The following is a 9,134-nucleotide window of genomic DNA, read 5'->3' on the forward strand; positions in this document are numbered from 1 at the left end:
TTGTGCTTGTCTCCACCCCCCACCAGGTGTCTCACATCTACATTTACATTACATTTACATTTAAGTCATTTAGCAGACGCTCTTATCCAGAGCGACTTACATCTCCCCTCAGTATCCCCTATGTATTTATACCTGTGTTCTCTGTTTGTCTGTTGCCAGTTCATTTTGTTCGTCAAGCCAAACAGTGGTTTCCCCCTTGCTGCTGTCTTTTCTAAAGTTTCTGTTTTCTAGTTTTCCTAGTTTTCCCGGTTTTGACCATTCTGCCTACCCTGAGACTGCCTTCCGTTCTGTATCTTTTGGACTCTGATCTGGATTACTGACCTCTGCCTGCCCTGGATCTGTTGTTTTGCCTGCCCCTGTTCTAGTAATACACTTTTGTTATAATAATACACTTCGACATTGTCTGTATCTGGGTCTTCCCTAAAATATGATAGTATGTCTGTGTGTTTGATTTTTATCCCAGAAGACAGAGAGCTCTGGGGAGAGAATGGGTTATGGCAAGGCTACATCATTCTGGGTGCATCTATTCTTCTGAAGCAAAGACCCACTGGGCCCAGTTTTTCAAAAGTTATCTATCTGGATTTTGCCTATCCAATAGATGGGTTGGCTGACATCGTCACAAAAATAATGCTCACTCATCAATATGGCCCGAAGGTGTGCGTTGTTGTGATTCTGAAATGTCAGATAGCTAGCAACAGTGACAAGATGCTGCCATGTGGAGAATTGTAGGTGGCTCGTTTCAGCTTGTTGTATCTTTGCTAACATGGCAAAAATTCGCTAGCTAACCAACAACTGTAATGATGTATTTGCGAGACAACAAGTGCTCATTGTGCAAATGTGTTCATGTTTTCAATAAATATTTGGAGAGGAAATACTGTAGAGTTTACACATTGTCAACAGTCTAAGCATTTCCCCGTCTGTTTTGCCCCATAGTAGAGAATGCGTTAGTTTTGTGGCTAAATAACCAACCCGTCTATAGGTAAAATCCAGATGACTTTTGAAAACCGTGCTCTGGGGGATTTATATTGAAATTCAACATGCATACTACAAGGGGAGAGACTCTTGGGATCAGCACTGGTTCCTAGGGACTGACTGACAGATGGACATCCATGCATAAACTGCTGGCCAAAAGTAAAGTTTTCAAGTGAAACATCTGGAGTGCACAAATCCTATAAGGATATGGGGGGGGATGAGATAAGTGTCTGGCTACCGTCGTCCAGGCTATGGTAGCCAAAGTTGGATGTAAAATGATCAGTGGAGGCTGGTGACTTGAGAAATTGAGGAGGATGGGAGACCCACGGTATAGGCGCGGAATGCAGTGAGATGTCAAAGTGTGTTTCAAAAAATGATCAAATAGTAATTATTTTAAGCATTTAATAAAGACTTGTATAGTACAATGTTATGGCGAATGGGAATGAGAAGGCAACTTATCCAGTTTTGGGAAGGGATCACAGTAGTGGCTGAATGAGGGTATGAGGCATGGGTAGAGGTGTTCCGAGGCTTGACTTCAGTGCAGGACAGGATTTGACTGGAAAGACAAAAAACAATAACACAACACACTACACAGTTAGACAAAAGAGCTAAGAATGAGGTAGTCCAAGCAAGGAGGAAAATCATTGATGTGTAATCATGTGATTGTGTTTCAATGTGTGATTGACTCTACATACAGTAATGAGATAAAATGGATAGGGGTACTCACAGTGATTGGAGAGGAAACATTCTATGTGCCAGTGGATGAAAGGGCACATGAGACATGGCTTCAGTTCATGTCAGGAAAGAGTTGACAATGGTAGTCGAGTGGAGTGGTCATCACCTCTTAATCAGGGAACAGGAGGGGACTTAGCTGGAAATACAAATAGCAGATACATTCCATTACAGCTGCGTCATCGTAGGTTTGAACAAGTTTCTCCATGAAGTTAAACACAGACATCTCAAAATTCATTAAGTCAAACACAGACTGCACATCTCGCCCACTTGACACATCTAAGTAGTCCAAGAAATGTTCCTGAATAAAGCCCTGATGGTCCACATATCTGACGATAACTGACAACTGCAAGCAGACTGGTGGCATCATACTGTATGTCCTAGAGTTGGGGGGGATTTTTGCCGACCAGGAAAACTGTATAATGTATGACAGTGATTCATTAGTTGTAAAAAAAAAGGTTTTCTAAGGGCTTTGATAAGACCCGTTTAATCCAATCAGGTCAAATGGTTTAAAAAAAACTGAAAACAAAACTCCTGAAAACTTATAGGCAGCCTATCCAGACCAATTTTGAATATACACTCAATTTGATCACATTCACATTTTATCCTGACTCACAAACGGACTATAAACACATAATGTTACCAATTAGTTACCCTGACCAAATGGACAGCGAATATAGGCTGTATGCATTGCATCTGCTGTTATTAGCCTACAATTGATCAGACTGAAAAATCATCTCGTTTTCATCCCATACAGTATGTCAGATCTCTGTTAGGTGTAGCCTAGGCTGCTGCAACATTTATGTAATGAGTTTTTGCTTGTGTCTGTCCGAGGTGATTGCTAAATAAAGAGAGCTTTTAATCTAACTTTTAATGAATGATGCGATGGAAGCTATCAAATCATTCTGAATTGATTTCAACATTCCAGAAAAGACAGTAGAAAGTTCCATATTGTAACGGCATTCAGAGGGAGAAGGTGAAGACCACGGTACGTGTTCATAACACTGAATACAATTTCTTTTAAATATTACCTTTATTTAACCAGGCAAGTCAGTTAAGAACATATTCTTATTTTCAATGACGGCCTAGGAACAGTGGGTTAACTGCCTGTTCAGGGGCAGAACGACAGATTTGTACCTTGTCGGCTCGGGGGTTTGAACTCGCAACCTTCCGGTTACTAGTCCAACGCTCTAACCACTAGGCTACGCTGCCGCCCCACTGAATACAAAATAAACAAAAGAATAGCCGAAACACTTCTGACAGGTGCAACAAGCACTAAACAGAAAATAACTACCCACAAAACCCATGTGGGCAAGAGCTACCTAAACAGACAGCTGTTCCTGATTGAGAACCATTCCCAGCCAAAAACAAAAAAAATACAAAAACATAGAAAAAAGAACATAGAATGCCCACCCTAGCACACCCTGGCCTAACCAAAATAGAGAATAAAAGCATCTCTATGGCCAGGGCGTGTAATGTGCAATTACTGCTGTGGGCATTTATATGCTCCCTGCTTTTGTTTTGCCGTTTAGCTGAACGATCGATGTTCTTCAGGTCACTCTACCCTTCTTTCGCCCAAGGTTCAGACTTTCTAAAGAGCAGGCAATGTCAGCAATACAGGTGGCTTGATGAAAGGCTTTCTGTTAACCAGCTATACTAACCAGCTGTTGAACACCCTCACCTTCATGAAACTGATCTCAGGCAGAGGTTGACCCTCGGTTTTAATTCACACCTTCCCGGTGTACCCCAGAATAAAAGTGGTTCTTCAACAAAAAGTAAACCAAATTTGTGGTAGCGTTGGCTGCGAAAACGGCACACTCAAGCTGGTAACCAGCTAACTAGCTACTTCTACTTGCTACTGAAGTTAGTTCAATTTATTTAAATTTGCCTTGCTAACTGGACACAAAAAATGAAGTTCTAAAAACATGTATAATCTACCTCCTCCGCCTCCTGTAATTTGAATTGAATAATATCAACAACAAAAAAGCTCAACTATCACTTTTCAATCTCTATCCAATAATTTCCCCAACTCACCAAGCTACTCAACACATTGACCCCCCCCCCATAATGCTTTGCGGCACAACCCCAATACAACACACTAGGCTCATTCTCTGATCCTAATCCCATGATTGGATGGACAACATGTCAGTTCAGACTGAAAAAGCATTGATTAGTTTGAGGTCGTTCTCCAACTAATGAAGTGGTCATAATTACCATGTAGGTCTATGGAAGTGGGTGAGGCCTACAAGCCTCCTAGGTTTTGTATTGAAGTCAATGTACCCAGAGGACAGAAGCTAGCTGTCCTTCAGCTACCCCATGGTGCTACCCCAGAGAGTACTGTTGAAGTTACTATAGACATTCATTCCAAAATAGTGGGTTTTAATCAATTATTTGGCAACATATGAATATATTTAATATAGTTGTATCTACAAAGGAAAATCTTTTTAATGAAATTTCAATGATGGTGATGGTCCTCCCCTTCCTCCTCTGAGGAGCCTCCACTGAACGTGATGGATGTCTTTCTGCCAGCCATAAAGGAGCTACAGTGCCCCCCCCATTCTACACCATTCATTTTTCATTGGACATCAATACACCTTTCTTCTTCACAAACAAAGCCATCAGCATGTGGTGTCCTTGATGTTCCTTCAAAAACAAAACCCTCTGACTGCCAGACGAGACCTTTACATTTTCATTGAATGACCTCAGTGACTTACAGTAAACCTTCTACGGGCAGATCTAGGTTGATTCTAGCACACACGCACGCACACACACACAAACCTGGGACAGCTCTGGCTAATTAGACAAGAGGGCATTGCCACGGAGTCTGCAATTTTGTTTCAAATACAAAACACGCTCCGATTACCCAAATTGCTTTTATTTCTACAAAAGCTCAAAGTGTAGCCAAGCCTGGCAGCTGGGTACTAGTGGACACACTGACTGCCTGGTTTAGTGCACACAAACACACAGTCCTCTAGTTGCCTAATGATGTCTACAGCCAAATTAATTAAAAAGTCTCTCCTACTTTGGAGGAGCTGGTCTGTTATGGCTCCCCCTCTCCTCTACAGTTCCTATTAGTGTTCTATTGTTTATCAGGAGAGAGAGAGAGCTATCAGAGAGTAGATGAAAGATGGGAAGCACACAGCAACAACAAACTCACAAAACAAAACCTACTTAAATTATTGCTTGCAGCTGTCACATTTTTCATCACAAGAGAGCTTGGAGATGGTGATTAACAAACAAATGGCGGCAGATTCATAAGGAGAGTAATAAGGCGTAAGAAAGTCTCTAGCAGCAGTGGTGTCCCTCCCCACTGAAAGAAATCCCCTCCGAGATCCCCACAGAAAGAAAATAGTCCCGTAAAGTCATGCTATGAAGCAGAAGTCTTGTATCAATCCACCAAAATCTCTCTGGGTTTAAGGGTGCTTCTCTCCTTGCTTCCCTGCCTACCTGCCTGCCTGGCTGTTCACTGTGCTCCAGGGCAGTCCCAAACCATTCCTTAGTCCAAGACAGAAACCCCCTTTACTCCTACTCCTACCCCCATCTATCTTCATAATGGATTCCAACCCCATTTCAGTTGACTGTGGCTCCACACTGGAGTCAACAGAGAGTGAAAACTATTCTCCTATTTAAATTAAGGCACTCTGTAACCAGCTGGGTAGAAACCAACTGGAGAATTTCCATGAATCTAGACAAGGTTCCTCAACAGGTAGCTGCTTCAGTAAAGGGACACCTTAACGAGGTGAGGGGAGGAAGGGAAGGAGGAAGGGGGAGGGTGGCAAAGCACTATCAAAACAACGGGACATTTTCATAAAACTGTCAGTTGGAGAGTAATTATTTTGTGCTGTATGAGAAATTGGTGTGTGTCTGTTTCCTACAAGCACACACACAGACACATAGACACACACATTCCTCAGAGCTCAGCTCAGCCTCAGGCTGGTTCTAACAGAGCCCAGCCACAGGCTGGTTCTAACACTCAGACTGTCACCCACTAAACATTTTATGAACGCTGTTCTCTCTAATCGCTAATGATGGCTGATGAGTCAAATTGGAGACAAAAGACACCGCCCCCCTCTCTCTCTTTCTCCAGAGAGTTAGATATGGCCGGCCGGCTAGATAGGTCCAGTTGGCAGGCCACTGTGTGCAGCTCACCCTGCACTAACATAAATAATATGAGCATGTCTACTTCTGCTAACATTCCCAGTAAAGCAATCAAAACAATTAAGCATCCCTCGTAGCATCCCATATCCCAAATTGTCCATGTTAACATATGTAGCTGAAGAAACAAGGGTCAGGAAATCAAAATGCTCTGAATTTACAAACAGACAATCTGGCAGCACAGCTGCAGTCACCAACGCTCTGAATAACATAAAAACAGCCTAACCAGCTCTGCTAGGGTGAGTAATGTTCAGTGAACTGTTCTCTCATTTGTGTCTGTAGGTAGCTAGTAAGTTAGCTTGGGTTAGCTTAGCTTCTGATCAACCTTTAAAGTGATGGGTTGGGCTAAAGCTTAAGAGGGTGTGAACGATGCTAAATGTGTGTAGATTAAGATCAGCGCTCCAGTTGATACGGAAATCATTCAGGCCATTTTCTAAAAAGTGAGGTTACAGGTTTATCAAATTTCAAAGCAGAATTACTTTCCCATTGATCCTCAAATGCAGTGTATGGAATATCATCTTGTAGCTCTGCGTCTCTGCTTTTATCCAGTGTAAAAATTTCAAATTTTGCTGCATAAGACCATCAAGGCGATTGGTCACATATAGCTACAGTTTCAACTGCCTCACCTAAAGCCCATTTGTGTACTGTATGACAGGCAGCATTGTTATTCCTACATGTTTCACATGTATGGATTGATTTTATTTCTACAAAAGATTGAAATGTAGCCAAGGCTGGCAGTTGGGTTCTAGGAGGCACCGACTGCCTGGTTTAGTGCACACACACACACAGATCTCTAGTTGCCTTAAAAACTCTCCCCTCCTACTGTGGAGGAGCTGGTCTGTTATGGCTCCCCCTCTCCTCTAAAGTTCCTCTTGGTGTTCTATTGTTTATCAGGAGAGAGAGAGAGAGAAAGAGAAAGAGAGAGAGAGAGATAGCTATCTGAGTGGAGATAAAAGATAGGAAGCACACAGCAACATCAAACTTACAAAACAAAACCTCCATAAATGATTGCTCGCAGCTGTCCAAATCACAAGAGACCTCAGAGATGGTGATTAGCAACAAGCAACAATAGTTAGATATAGATAAGATAGATAAGACTGTAGAAAGTGGCCACACAGGTAGGTCCGGCCACCCAGCCAGCCAGGTACATAGATCGGCCAGATAGGTAGGTCCGGCCAACCAGATAGGTAGGTCCGGCCACCCGACCTGTCATGCAGGTGAATGAGGACCCAAAAGCGACTTGGCGAAAACAGAGTCTTTAATCCAGAAAAGTAATTCTACAAACATAAGACATAATTCACTCGTAATGACGAGAACAGACTGGAGACTCGATCAAGAACCGCAGGTTGCCTCGGGAAGGCACTTGAACCTAGCAGACTCAGACACCTGCTCTCCACGCAGCATCTGAGGAAAACACGACACGACAGGGCGATACACAGCACGGTGAACAATAGACAAGGATCCGACAGGACAGGAACGGAAAACAAGGGAAGAAATAGGGACTCTAATCAGGGGAAAAGATAAGGAACAGGTGTGGGAAGACTAAATGATTGATTAGGGGAATAGGAACAGCTGGGAGCAGGAACGGAACGATAGAGAGAAGAGAGAGAGGAAGGGAGAGAGAAAAAGGGGAACGAACCTAAAAAGACCAGCAGGGGGAAAATGAACAGAGGAAAAGCAAAATGACAAGACAATCTAAGACAAAACATGACACGACCAGCCAGGTACATAGATCGGCCAGACAGGTAGGTCCGGCCACCCGGCCGGTCAGGTACATAGATCGGCCAGACAGGTGGGCCCGGGCACCCGGCCGGCCAGGTACATAGATTGGCCAGACAGGTAGGTCCGGCCACCCGGCCTGTCAGGTACATAGATCGGCCAGACAGGTAGGTCCGGCCACCCGGCCGGTCAGGTACATAGATCGGCCAGACAGGTAGGTCCGGCCACCCGGCCGGTCAGGTACATAGATCGGCCAGACAGGTGGGCCCGGGCACCCGGCCGGCCAGGTACATAGATCGGCCAGACAGGTCGGTCCGGCCACCTGGCCGTCCAGGTACATAGATCGGCCAGATAGGTAGGTCCGGCCACCCGGCCGGTCAGGTACATAGATCGGCCAGACAGGTAGGTCCGGCCACCCGGCCGTCCAGGTACATAGATCTGCCAGATAGGTAGGTCCGTCCACCCGGCCGGTCAGGTACATAGATCGGCCAGACAGGTAAGTCCGGCCACCCGGCCGGCCAGGTACATAGATCGGCCAGATAGGTAGGTCCGGCCACCCGGCCGGCCAGGTACATAGGTCGGCCAGATAGGTAGGTCCGGCCAGCTAGGAAGGTAGGTTTGGCCTATCGGATCTACCTATCCGGTCGGATGTGGCAGGGATTACAAACTATTATGGACTACAAAAGGAAACCCAGCCGTAAAGCTGCCCAGTGACGCGAGCCTACCAGACGAGCTATAGGCCTTTCATGCTCGCTTTGAGGCAAGCAACACTGAAGAATGCATGAGAGCACCAGGTGTTCCCGACAACTGTGGGACCACTCTCTTCATAGCTGATATTAGCAAGACCTTTAAAGAGCTGTTTACCAGGACAGAATACCAGGTTGTGTACTCAGAGCATGCACGGACCAACTGGCAAGTGTCTTCACTGATATTTTCAAACTCTCCTTGACCGAGTTTGTAATATGTACCTGTTTGAAAAAGACCACCATAGTCCCTGTGCCCGAGAAAGCGAAGGTAACCTGCCAAAATGACTACTAGCCCATAGCACTCATTTCGGTAGCCATGAAGTGCTTTGCAAGTCTGGTCATGGCTCACATCAACACCATCATCCCAGAAATCCTAGACCCACTCCAATTCACATACAACCCCAACAGATCCACAGATGACACAATCTCAATCACACTGCCCTTTCCCACCTGGACAAAAGAAACACCTATGCTATTCATTGACTACAGCTCAGTGTTCAACACTCTAGTGCCCACAAAGGTCATCACTAAACTAAGGACCTGGGACTAAACAACTCCCTCTGTAACTGCATCCTGCACTTCCTGACGCGCTGCCCCCAGCTGATCCTCAACACAGGGGGCCCCCAGGGGTGTGTGCTCAGTCCCCTCCTGGACTCCCTGTTCACCCACGACTGCATGGCCAGGCACGACTTCAACACCATCATTTAGTTTGCAGACGACACAACAATGGTAGTCCTGATTACCGACAACGACGAGACAGCCTATAGGGAAGAGGTCAGAGATCTGGCTGGGTGGTGCCAGAATAACAAC

The 9,134-nt window shown here is 45.0% G+C and overlaps 1 long non-coding RNA gene across 1 annotated transcript; it reads right to left on the reverse strand.

The window, feature by feature from the left end:
* Positions 1-1,366: 1,366 nt before the first annotated feature.
* On the reverse strand, positions 1,367-3,746 carry LOC124042764. The gene is made up of 3 exons (XR_006840198.1): positions 3,386-3,746; positions 1,700-1,843; positions 1,367-1,528 (listed from the first exon to the last, which is right to left on the reverse strand). It is a non-coding gene; the product is annotated as an uncharacterized LOC124042764 (long non-coding RNA).
* Between the last annotated feature and the right edge of the window lie 5,388 nt (positions 3,747-9,134).

Source organism: Oncorhynchus gorbuscha, linkage group LG09, assembly GCF_021184085.1.
Source record: "Oncorhynchus gorbuscha isolate QuinsamMale2020 ecotype Even-year linkage group LG09, OgorEven_v1.0, whole genome shotgun sequence".
NCBI classification, from domain to species: Eukaryota; Metazoa; Chordata; class Actinopteri; order Salmoniformes; family Salmonidae; genus Oncorhynchus; species Oncorhynchus gorbuscha.